This window comes from Agelaius tricolor, unplaced genomic scaffold, assembly GCF_023055355.1.
Source record: "Agelaius tricolor isolate 1412-34295 unplaced genomic scaffold, bAgeTri1.0.p SCAF_2, whole genome shotgun sequence".
In the NCBI taxonomy this organism is placed as follows: Eukaryota; Metazoa; Chordata; class Aves; order Passeriformes; family Icteridae; genus Agelaius; species Agelaius tricolor.
The window spans coordinates 51,764,951-51,778,766 of record NW_027269262.1 but is presented as its reverse complement, the minus strand read 5'-3'; positions in this window follow the sequence as shown (position 1 = coordinate 51,778,766).

Genomic DNA, 13,816 nt, shown 5'->3' with positions numbered 1-13,816 from the left:
TCACACAGGCAGCATGGAGAGGGTCTGTGACACTCCATGCTGCTTCATGGACCAGCCAGCATCAGAGGGCTGAGCTCAGCATTTGTGTCCTGGCCATATTCATGAGATGGAGGGTGGTTACATCCACTATGCTGGGGCGACTGAGCTGTGGAGAAACTGGTGGGAGGGGAAAAAAAAAAAGACCTGAAACTGAGTCACCTCAACCTCAGTCAGCCTCAAGCTGGAGTTGTACTTAAGCATAACAATGAAAATGGGATTCAAAGTCTCTCACTGATCTTGCACTTTTCCTGGTTTTATGTATTTTCCTAGGGGGAGAGTAAGGGGGCAAAGCATTCTTTTATCAGGAGACTGTTACACAACACGCTGTTCTTGCTCTTGTAATCCCATTCAGAGCCTTCTGAATGAAAACAAGACAAGTGTTTTAGGTTAAAAGGACTATCTTATTAGAACACACACACAAAATGTACTTGAGATGAGAAGGGCACCAAGCTTGTCTAACAGAAAATAGACTACCATCAAATTTATCATTGTTTGCTATGTTTTTTGTTTTGGCCTTACAACTTTCATGATTTATCCTTTTTTTAGGGTACAGTGTGTGTTTTCACATGGATTATTGTTGATTTCCACTGAAATATTTATTGATTATTACCCTTCAGTATATTTTCAAGTGGAACAATGGGAATATTCATTCAAATGTCTATAATATCTTCAGCTAAATCTGTGACATTAAACAAAAAGGGGTTATGTATAAAAATCAGATTTGCTGGACTTAAAGTTGCCCAGGTGATATTTATGTTCACTAAAGTTAAACAAGGAGATCTACAGAAGCAGTACATTTTTTTGGACAGTTTTCAAACACCCAGAGTCTTATTTTGGCTGAGGCATGTTGAAAACTCTGTGTGCAATGCTTTCCATCAGCAAATACCTTGAAGAAATCTGCAACTCCAAAGTACTAGCTTCAAATGTTATAGAGAGATGACATTTATTTTCAAGCAACTCCCCAAGCAATTTGTTTTGTTCTCTGATCCCAGCCTCCTCATACTATTTTGGGACTTTTCCTCTTTAGCTCTAGCCTCCAGATCCCTTTCTTATCCTAGTTTTCTCTTCCCTTTTGTTTTTGTTCTCAGCCTTGGCCTCAGGACATGTCTCTGTGTGAATGCTGGTATAATTTCTTACCTCTCAAAGGATATGTTTTGTATTTTTTTTTTAATATGTCAAACACCTCTTTTGCAATTTGCCCTCTCTTCTTGCAGTCCAGCTTCTGTGTAATCTGAATCTGAGAGGGCTGTTTGCACACCAGTACAGGGTCTGTGAAGAAAAGGCAAATAACTTATATAACTTACATTTTAAAAATGTAGACATCTACAAATGAGGTTGTCATCACACAGTGAATTTGTAGTTAGCAGATATTTAGATAATGGAGTTTTGGATCATGATTCATTCAATCTGAAGATAAAGGTTTCTATTTGGTCAAATGAATCCCACCTCTGTATCTAATTTCAGTTAGAAAATTATGATTACAGTGGCAATTGAAAGGAAAGCCTTAGTCAACTCTGAAGATCCTTAGACAAAGTGTGTTTCAGAAAGGTCATTCTTTGCATATGAGCCAACAAACACTCAAAGGCTGTCTGCAAATTTCAAATCAGACTCCTAATTTGATCAAGTGGGACAGGCATGATACCAATACATATGTAACTGAAAATACACATATAACTAAGGAGAATAACCCCATGGAAATAGTCAAACTTCTATTGAAAGACCTAGAGACACTGAAAGTTTTGAACAGGAAGGTTGTATGTGTATGCGTGTGATTTATTTTTTCACTCTCTAAGAAAGCATTCAGTTTTTGAGCTAAAGTTAAATACACTGTTGAGAAGAGTCAGCCTCCACCTAATGCCAAACAACTTAGATTTTCAATGCAAATGATCTTTATCACTTGAAATTATTAGACTGAAAGTAGTCTTGGGCAAACACGGCCGCATTACGCAACTCTTTAAATACAGGGAACTTTGCTGTATCAACCTATAATTAAGCCATTCCATAACTACAACTAAACCATGACAAACTTATCACATAAATACTAAAAATGAAATAAGCTCATAAAGTCCCAACTCTTTCCTCCCACTCTGAGGAGGCTGTAATTTGACCAGATCAAAGAGTATATGATGAGGTTTTATGATCCCCTGTGCTCTAGAACACAACAGCGATTGGCACCTTTTCCTTGCCTTCCTAACACATGGTTTTGAGATCACTTTATATCTTGGTTTTGTTTCATACACAGCTCAATCAGTCACTACATCAGTAACAAAACTAAAGGGAAGAAGTTATGTATATCACACTAACATAACACAAATACAGGAAGCCTTTAGGTAGTAATCAAAGGATACATGATTTTCTCATGCTACTGATAAATTCTGTAGTTACATAAAAAAACCTTTTCTGATGACCAGTGGATGTCTTGTTACTGAAGCTAAGGTTTTAGTTGTTTTCTCTGAAATTAACCAGATCTCTAGAACTCCAGACTTACAGTGTTAGTAAGAGCCAGCAAAAATTTACACAACAGATAATCTTTTATTAACAGATAATTATTTTTAGTAATTATGAAGGAAATAACAATATAAACAGGAAAATTTAAAGATCATATCATTATGTGGGGTAGCACTACAAAAACAATCATAACCTTTGCAGTGTTAGCTTAATTAGTTTTTGTCTAACAGAAATTGTACGGGGGGAAATTTTTTCATAAAATATTAACCCTATTTTGTTCTAGCTTTAGGACAAAAAAATCTTTTTTTTTCCTAACCAGTGATGTTTTATATAATTTGTTTCCCAGGACAGCTGTCTCCTTTGTTTGTGTAATGGTGACAGTTTAGCATGGATCACACTGGCCTGCAACATGAATATCAGGAAAAAATGGAAGAAAGCATGGTTTGCTCTTACCAGAGAAATGGTGTCAGGAAGATGTTAGAAATAGCTATGCTCACTTTATTCACTGTAAGACTCCCTTGTCTTAGGGTGAAATCAGGTGTAAACACTGAGAAGATGAAATTTTATTTTCCTCATCATTATTATTAAAAGTATATATTTTTTCCAAAAACTGCTCTGCTTTCTGTTAGTCTGATACATGAGTATTGAGATAGGGTGTCAATGCAAACACCCAAGATATAATACTCAATGTGAAGATCTCTGAGCCATCACTTTTGGAAGAGAATGCGTTTCTTTCTAAGTACCCTACAGAGTGTTTAAAAAACCCACTTCATTGTCTCTCAGCACTTTTGCAGTATTCACCCTTTGAATTAGGAACATGAGAGAGGACAGGTCAACTGAAATGCATACTAAAGGATGATTTGTTGGCAGGAATGAGAGTTCCTGGCAGCAGTATCTGCCTCCATTTGTTCAACCTTCCCTGCAGTGAGGGTGCACATCTCTACAGCCTTCCCAGCCTGTGCCCCAGCTAAGCAGCCCTTGCTGCTGAGCCATGGGCAGGCATCGAAGGAGGTGCCAAGCCTGGGAGAACAGGCCAGCTCTGCTCTGTATAATGTTTCTGAAAATGGGTTTGCAGGGAAGAGCAGAGTGCAGCCAGCAATGCTGCCAAGAATGCAGCACTATATATTTTCTCAAACTCGATAGGGTTATGGAAAAGCTGGAGCTCCTAATATTTGAGCCTAGTGTCACCTATGACAGTTTGCTGCTGATAAATACAAAGTTTGGAACTAATTTTCTAGACCATTAAATGCTTTCTATATTTTTCCGGGGACATATACACGTATGCAATAATATATGCAAAAAAAAAAAAAAGGAAAATATGTAGATGGGGTGAAGAGTGTCTTTGATGTCATTTTAAAAGGGAGGATAAACCTTGAAAGCTGTTGGTCAGTTAAACACTTGAAAAGCAATTACTTCTGCTTGAAAGATTAAGAAATGGTTTAATTGGTCAAAAAAAAAAAGTAGGGCAGGCGTTGTAATAAAATAAACTTCTGATTTGTTGTTATTGCAGCTGAAACACAAGGATTGATTTAAGCAGGAGATAACCTGTGCAACCAGCTGATCCTGGAAGCTGCGGTTATGTTTTCAACTGTGGACTTATAGCCAGGTGTGGGACAGTGGCCATCAGTTTGACATAAATTTATGTACATAAAAACCTCTGAGTACAGAGTCTGACAGACCTGACTGATGGAAAACTCCCTTTCCTGACATCTGTGCATGAAGCTCTTCATGCTGTGCTGTTAGTGTTAACAAGGACCACAGCTATGAGTGAAAGTTGTTTCCATTAAGGATGGGAACAAGGTAGAAACAGGAACTGCAAAAGACAGGAAACAGAATATCATTCAGCTATTGGTATGATAGATTATAAATGCACTATTATGTATGTGAATTCAGATAAGAAATGCAAATAATTAATTGATGTTTTTGAGAATAAGATAACAGACCCATACTCATCACATCCATCACAGGAGAGCATAGATTTTCTCTCTATGGTGCATTGCAACAAAATATAGGCAAAAAATTCAACATTTATGACCTAATAAGCATCTACATACAATGTGTCTTAGAATGAAAACAGACCTAAATTTGAACCTTACTCAACCCTTTTACTGAAAGTAAACTGAAGCATTTTGCACAAGTTAATAATTGTAAGACAAGACTGAAATGGAGTAAAAATAAAATTTGTAAATGATTTTTCCTTTGCATAGATCTGCTCAGTTAAAAGGGAGCAATCACTTCCTTTTAAAATATTTTTTAAATTCTAACAGCTAGACCATTGTGTGATGGTGCTCAAAACTGCTGGCATGAGGTGAGTTTTCCAGAACCATGCCGCACGCTCAATGACTGAGCGGCCAGAACCTCAGAGGCTGATCCTACAGGGGCTGTAGGCGTTCCAGATTAATTCCACGTTACAAACAATCTGTCACACTGGATCAGTAGGTTAGAGTGCTTGGTGCCAAGGCTTTTACTTACACACTGAGGATGATTAGGGCAATTTCAGGTGACCTCAGCCAAGATTTAACCTGGCTCCCTGACAGGAACATCCCCTTCCTGTGATTAAAGGCACTTTGAGGGCTGCTCACTGGTTGAAGCTTTGTATCATCATTAGGAGTGATGAGTGTATTTAATGTACACACAGAGCAGAGATTTTGGTTGAGTTTCCTCCTAAACAAATTCAGTTTGTTGCTACCAGAACTGGTCTGAGAACTGCACCAGCATGCAGTAAGTGGGGGTGACTTGGACATTTATCTCAAAGTATTTTAGAGAGAAATGTCAGTGTAGAAACTGCTTTGATGACTGGGGCACTCTTGCCCACTGCAAGCTATGTACAAACCAGCAGTTTGTCAAAAGCATGTGAGACCTGGCATCTGCTATAAACCTCTCTTCTATCTGACACTGTAAGAAGTCATCCCTAAATTCATATTGCATGATGTTCATCAAGGATTTCTTATCATATTTCATTAAATTTAGAGATATATGAGGATATAATGTTTTTCTGGTTGCCTTCAGCAACAGCTACTACATTTATTTGGGTCACTCCACATGGAAAGACAGGTTCATTGCAATAAAAGCAGAAAGCAGAAAGGAGACAGGTTAAATATTTTAAAATCATCAAGTGACAAATTTGTTGATATAATTTAAGTTAAGGTCATATTCACCCCAGGCTGTGAAACTCAAATGCACAAGGAAAACAGGATTGTTTGACTGGATCAACTTGTAAGCCTGTAGTTGTGCAGAAACTGGTGAACATCTTGCTAGTGAAGCACAGGAAACTTTTGATGACATAGTAGGTGCAGAATCTGGGACAACTGATAGCATCATACTAAGAATGAAGAGAATATTAAAAGTAGTTAAGATCAAGGCAGAAGGCACATATCAAAACTAGTTAGATTAAATGTAGATAATGGCTGTGTGAATATGAGTTGTTCAAAACAATTTTCAAGCCAAGTTTAAAAAAAGTAGAAGTATTGCATCAGCTACATCTTTGAGCTTATATAAAAAGTCATTAGCCTTTCATTGCGCTGAGAAAGAAATTATTCATATTTACTGGAATAATACTGTCTCCTCATATTCTGAAATCAAAATTTTCTATTTCCCAAAATGGTATTTCCTATGTATTTGTCTTTGTGATTTATATAAAATACTCCTTTGCCTTCCAGGTGCACACAGGAAATAAATGTTATAAGATGAAATGAGCAGAGAAAACTTATACTCCAGCAACCCTTTCAAAATGCTAAGATTATTAGTTGCTCAATGAATAAAATTGATGAAAAGAAAAGAAAATAAGAGGAGAAAAGGAGAGAAGGGAGAAGTGAGATGAGCAATGAGAAAGAAAAGTGCAATACATTTGAAAGTATTGCATCCATTGACAGAGGTACAAATATCTACTGTACACTGACTTGCTTACTAGCCTCTACTTTGGTCATGCAATCTGCTTTAAAAAGCAAGCTGAAATTCATATATTTGTTCATGAAGTTTGCTGCTTGATGTGATTTGACACTCTTACTGAGTACTGTTCTGCTGCTACAAGGCAGTTTCCTTTTACTGTCCAAACATGTTTTACCAACGTGATTTAATTGGCTCACAACAAAATTGCTATGATAATAAAAATTCTCAAAGAACAATGATTGCAAAATTTCCCTCAACAGTGACTCAATTGTGAACAAGATCAAACATAAATGCAATAGAAGAAGAGAAATGTTGAGCAACTAAATCTGACTCTTGCCACATGAGACACCCAGTAAAGCTAATTTTGCCAAAAGACATGTCTTGAATTTACTCTTCTGGAAAGGAACATTAGAATACAATGTCCTGTGAGGCAACTGGGCCAACACAATCATCAGAAAATCATATATGAAAGGAAGATTAAACTCTAAGGAAGATTAAGCTCTTCAAAGTGAATAACCTGTTGCAGAACACCAAACCACAAACGTGATTGGTGAGTGACTGGAAGCAAGAGTTCAGAAGCTGAAGGGTGGATCTTTAGTTTAGCTTGCTTAGGTACACGCCATCAACATAATCTCTGTTTCTTGCTTGTCAAAGTTCTTTGTTTCTCCACTGCATTTTCTATTTCATTGTCCTGGTTTTTGGCCTTCACCTTAGGCAGTGAAACACACAGGGGCACAGAGCCTGTGGGATGAGAATAGCTGTAGCTGATCATGAATTCCCCTATCCTGTAGTGTGGACACTCCCCTCAGCAACCCGCAATTTACTGTGCAGATCTGTTCCTATTCATCTGCACTGTGTCGTGTAGCCAGAACTGCTCTATCACTTATTTCCATTGTTGTTCCTAACAAGTGCATTCCCAAATGCTTTATGATGTTCATATAAAAAATAATAATATTGTGGTGTAGTAGTTATCAGAGGAAATGAAGACTAGAAGCAAAAGAATTAATGGCAGAAATCCCTCTTAGTGCTAAGTAGCAACTCCTGAGCTTCATGGGAAAAGTGAACCAGGATGGAGTGCATGAATTTCACTACTATCTAAGATGCAAATGCACGGAAGAACAAGTTGGCAGTTCTCTAAGTTTTGTGCTCTCTCCGATTTGCAGCATTCATCTCTTGGGCCAATTCCCAGAGAACATGAACCAGTTAGAACAGCAGTGGCTAAGACAAACTCTTTTGCCAAGATATTGGCATAAACTATTCCAGTTGCTTGAAAAACACAAGGAAGTGAACTTATACCACTGAAACAAAGGCTGAGAGTAAAAATGTGTAATGGTGTGACATGCTGGAGAGACAGTATTTATGCTTTTTGTATTGCTGCAAATTTTCTTTGCCTCAATCCTTCACTCGTGTAGGAGGGCTGGTAACAGCTTTGTAGCCAAGGACTGCAGTGTCTGAAGTTACTCCAGCTAATAGCAAGACTCATAGCCCAGAGGTTTACTGTGTTTACCCAGTACAAGTTAAAAACAAAAAAGAAGAGACTACGCTTCAGAGTAGGTGCACTCTAAATAAGTTATATGCACTCTGAATAAGTTGCATTGGTTTTGGTTGGAGTATAGTAGCTTGAATGATGCTGTGGTAAGGGTTTGGGATGAAATTAGCATTGATAAGTTTGTTATTGTTGTATTATTGTATTATTGTTGAGCAGCACTTACACTGAATCAAGGTCTTTTCTGCTCCTCACCCCACCAAACCAGTGAGGAGGGTGGGAGAACACAAGGAGCTGGGAGGGAGCACAGTTAGGACAGCTGACCCCAGCTGACCAGAAATGGGGGAAGAAGGCAGAAGGAGGGACATTTGGAATTATAGAATCTGTGTTCCCAAGTAACTCTGATGTGCGATAGAACTCAGTTTTCCTGAAGATGGCAGAGCACCTTCCTGCCAATGGGAAGTGGTGAATTAATTCCTTATTTTGCTTTGCACTGCTGTGTGCCCAGCCTTTGCTTTCTGTTGTGTTGTGTCTGTATAAGTTGGACTGTTCTGTTCCCCTTATCATGTAATGGTTCTGCCCTGGTTCTCTCATCCCTCCCTTGTGCTGTTATCCCAACTCCTCCCCAGTTGCCTTGGAGATTATTGTACCCTTTCTCAAATCCCTCCCCAGTGCCCTGTCCATCACTTGGTGCTCCCACCCTTCTCTCTAGAACTCTCTAGAAACTTCCATCTAGAGCGTCGAGTGATTGGCTCAGGGGCTGGGGCCCCACCCTAAAGTTATCCCCATTGGTGTTCTCCCTAAGTCAATCTTTTGTAGGCCACTCCCCTCTGATACCCTATTCGTCCAAGGACTGACTCCTCCCTTGTTTCCCTCCCTCCTTATAAACTGTTGCACCTTCCCCCTCTTCCTCTTTGGCTGTCGGTTCCCGTGGGGCCCAATAAATCTGGATTCACCACAGCTGGAGAGCGCTCTCTTTTTCTGCTGACTGTAGCCATAAGCCAAGCCACGTCCTACCACAAGGTCACGCTGCTGTCATAGCACAGAGCGTTTGCCTCAGGTGCTGTCCCGAACCATGGAAATTGGGATAGTGCTCCCCTACTGCTAGCGGTGCTGGATAGCCAGCCGGGACATCCGAGAAGGACAATCTTTCTCCAGCTGGACTGCTTCAGTTTTCCCTCTTAAACTGTCCTTATCTCAATCCATGGGTTTTCACACTTCTGCTGTCCTTATTTTCTCCCCTACCCCTCTGCAGGGGAGTGAGCAAGCAGCTATTTTAGCTGCCTGTTGAGGTTAAACCACGACAGAACTGAATCAAAGAACTTGGATTGAAAGGTAAAGGACAGCCTTACCAGATGTACAACGTTGCCTAACACAGTTGGGTGCTTCTCCAGTCAACAGATGTAGCAGCACCTCCGTATTCCACCTGGATTTTATCATATGGTTCTGCTTTTTACACTGTTCCTCTCATGTACTCATAAGAGTATAAATATTTTCATTCATCTTACAACAGGAAACATGACTTTTTTTCCTCAGAATGATAATTATAGTTTATGTAAAACACTTATTCACACACTTCATGTTTCTCTATCTCATGTTACTACAAAGGAAAAGATTTGCTCTCTATTTCAGTTGAGGTAATATGGGCTTTTCCTCTTATCCTAATATTCATATATGACAACTGAGTGTCTCTACTGCATTGATTTTCATAATTATCCAAGTTTCAACAAGCCATGAATATTTTAATTATAATATTCTCACTAATGTGTTGCAAGCTGATTTTCTCCAAGCTCCCTTCTCAATTTATTACCTAAGAAGTCTTCTATAGGCAAGAATTAAATCATATCACAAGTTTGCTTTAAAGAAAAAAAACAAACAAACAATGAAAATTAATGCAAATCTAGCCACGTGTACTTACAGAGATAAGAAATACTTGTACCAATTCATGCTTAAAGGGGATGTAATAGTTCCAGAACTGACTTCCACTAGATCTAGCACTTCAAGTTTTCCCAAAGAAACCCCTGCAGAAAAGAACATTATAATTCCATATTTAATGTAGTTTTGTTTGTAGAAGTTTTAGAAAGGGCATTTAGCTACAGACTGTATGCATTCATTGTTTAATTTAGTATCACAGGATTAAGATCCTGAATCATTTTTACAGCTTAATGTACTCCACCACAGTAAGTTGAGAAACAGAGAGCCTGAAAGTTCTCTTTCTCCTGTCCTACAACTTTCTACTGCTACATTTCCATTTCTTTTGCTGTCAGATGTCAGGAAAGAAGTTTATCTGAGTTTTTTTTCAGTGTTTCTTGAGGATCCTGATGGCAGTTATTGATTGAAAGAGAACCTGGGAAACTTGGATCCTCCAAGCTCCTGTGCTTCTTGTCAGTAAAGCTCTATCCTGAACAAATCCACTGATCTAAATAGGAAAATATTTAAAATTAAATATTGCAGTGAGCCACATGGAGACAGGCCATCTCTTATGCAATTAGTTCTAAAGAATTAATGTTTTACACAAAGAAGGAAGCACTGCAGCTACATTGGGGAGGATGTCAGAGACAACAGTTAAAGGAACTGAGTTTCATTTTAGAAGATCAACACTAGTTGAAAGAAACAATTTTATTACTAATAACTAACTAGTTTTATGTTTCATCTGCAATTGATTTTAGAAACACAATACAGGATTACATTAACTACTAGTCCAGTCTATAACAGGACTCAGTTTACATTTTGACACTCATTCTTCCTACTGGGACCAAAGCAGATGATTTCCCTGACACAGAGGAATCCACAGTTGAACAAAAGAGCAAATGTCACTTTGAGCCCAGTCTTTTTACCCATTCTGTCATTGTGAGTTGTAGTAGAAACTTGTGGAGCTCATTTGTTAAGGAAATTTCCCAGTCTGACCATTCACAAGCCTCTCCATCATTTGCCCTCCCGATGACAGAGATTTTCACTGCTGGGACTGAAGCCCCTTCACAGCAGGAGGCTCCAGTGACCCCACGGGTCCCCACCTGACTCATCACACATCCCACTCACACAGTCAGACCAGGTTTCCTCACCAGTTTTACCCCAGGTTTCCTATGGCAAAGTCTCAGATGTCTTGCTCCATAAAGCCATTTATTCATGGTGCAGTAACACAGAACAGCTTGAGCTGGTGCATCTGAGGAGGATCCCCAGCCAAGGAACCCTCCTGGGCTTTTATACCCTCACAGTCTCCCCATGTGCCAGTCGTGGAACAGTCTCACTCTTGCTCCTGAGTCTTTGTCTCCTGCCTCCTTTTCCATGCCCCCCCCACATGGCTGGCATCATGACCTTTGTTATCCTAATGGTCACAATTCCCAGTTCCTGCTGCCTCACTCGTCTTCATGTGTGTTATCCCAAAGCTTGGCAACATCCAGTTTCATTTCAGGGCTTTTTCCTTTGATCAAAACATGTACTAGAAACAGTGTGCAGCCATACTCATCCTCCCAAATTCTAGGGCAGTGTTTAGGACCCAAAGATAACCAGAACCAGTCATGAGTTATACACCACTTACACACAGAATCACAGAATGACTAGGTTGGAAGAGACCTTCAAGATCATCCAACTCATGCCTTAAGTATCTTAACTAAACCATGGCACCAAGTGCCATATCCAGTCTTTTTTTGAGCACGTCCAGGGATGGTGACTCCACCACCTCTCCAGGCAGGCCATTCCAATATTTAATCACTCTTTCTGTGATAAACTTCTTCCTAATATCCAACCTATATTTCCCTGACACAGTTTGAGACTGTGTCCTCTCATTTCTGACATTTGTTGCTTGGAGAAAGAGACCAACCCCCACCTGACTACAACCACCTCTCAGGAAGTTGTAGAGAGTGGTAGGGTCACTCCTAAGTCTCCTTTTCTCCAGGCTAAACACCCCCAGCTCCCTCAGTTGTTCCTCACAGGGCTTGTGTTCCAAGCCCCTCACCAGCCTCGTTGTCTCCTCTGGACATGCTCCAGAATTTCAAGGTCCTTCCCAAACTGAGGGACCCAGAACTGGGCACAGCACTCAAGGTGTGACCTCACCAGTGCCGAGTACAGGGGAAGAATGACCTCCCTGCTCCTGCTGGCCACACTATTCCTGATCCAGGCCAGGATGCCCTTGGCGTTCTTGGCCACCAGGGCACACTGCTGGCTCATGTTCAGTCTGTTGTTGAGCAGTACCCCCAGGTCCCTTTCTGTCTGGGCACTGTCCAGCCACACTCTTCCCAGCCCAGCTCTTCCAGCGCTTCAGGGAGTTATTGTGGCCAAGACAATAGAGGCTGATAATCTATGATTAATAATCCAGAAAAGGCAAAGAATGATTGTGCCTGGCAAAATTATATTAATCAAGTGAAGAACTACACCAATTTAACTTTCAGTTGTAAAAATACTTACTGCATGGTTTCAGACTAAAAAATACGAACTAAAAGTACAAGATAAACTTGAGTGATTACTAAAAGCAAAATTTAATTTAACTGCTTGGAATGAAAATAGAAATTATCTTGAGCTACCTCTGAAGCTGCGATGGTTCTCAAAAGACTCAAACTTTGATCTGGGGTGGTCTCTCAGCTGCAGGGATGCACGGTGCTTGTGCATCCCGACACAGCCAGCCCGCAGCATGCGCGGCTCCCGGCACTGCGGGAACTGGCCTCAGGATGGCAGCATGCGATGGCAAAACAGCAAGAGCTTTTAATTATCAGTTCCAACCCAAACTGCATCCCGGGCTGCTGCAAACGAGCAAAATGCAGACTAAAGATTGCAGTAACAAACCACAAAATCATGTTAGGGTGAAATAGAATTAAAAGGTATCATAATCCCACATCCAGACAAAGTGATGTATTCAATTTTCTTTCTAGATGGCAGTTTCTTTTTTGTAAGTGCTATGATTTTTGTATTTCCATTTGGTGTGTGTTTGTGTGCTAGAAACCACTTAATCACCAACAGATGAAAAAGGAGCACAAAGTCAGATGTCCAGGATTTCTGGGACAGAAAGGAAGTAAAAAAAACCAAAGAGGAAGTTAAAAAGGCAGCAAAGAAGGGCACCTTGTTCAGCTTTCAAACCCAGTCCTTCTTCATCACAGCTCCCAAGCCTGCCTTCAATCAGTTTTCAAAATTACAACGTATTTTCCTTCCTGAGGTTCATTTTGCCTTTCCTTTTGAAACATGAAATCTTTGAAATGGTGCCAGAAATGTATGTTAAAAGCAAAGATTTCTGCTAGAACCACTCTCCACCTTCAAGTATGCCCTGTCCTGCTAAGCTGTAACCTTCACCTTGTGCAGGTGGAGCAGGTCACAGAGTGCAGCAGTGCATCCTGAGATGAAGGCATTACTTCTGTTTAAAGAAAGCACAGAAAATTTGGGGCAGTGGGAAATTAAAAGGTCACTAGGGACAATAAAGTCCTTATAATTCTGAGAAGAAATACCTATACCATCTCAAAAAGACAGTCTTTGGTGGAAAAGTGATCTCTACAGACGTGACTTGTGTACAGGAAAACCTCACTTTCCAGCCAGTAATGTTCAGTGATACCCTACCCCTCAGAAGCCTTTGTAAAACAGGAGCTTCAACATTAAATCGTCTGTTTGTCCCTTTTTTTGTGTACAGCAACTCCTCTGCATTTTGCAGCCTGTGCTGCCATCGTGTGGCATGTTACGTGTCCATGCATTGAAAATCAATAAAAAAACAAAGGCGTGTTTTCCATTGTTTCTCTCTTTCATTTGCTGCTAGCCTGGCACTGACTGTCAGGAGAGAGATGGAAGACTTGAATCCCCAGTAGCACTCCAGAGTTTTTTCCTTCTGATTCTTTCCTGTTTTTGTCCTTTGTTCTCAAAAATGTCAGAAAATCCAGCCTGTCATGACAGTAAAGTCTTCCCAAACAGTAAAAGGCACAGAAGTTGCTGAGCCTTTGATATTGTGGGTCATTTTCAGCTTCACTGGAAAGCCTTACC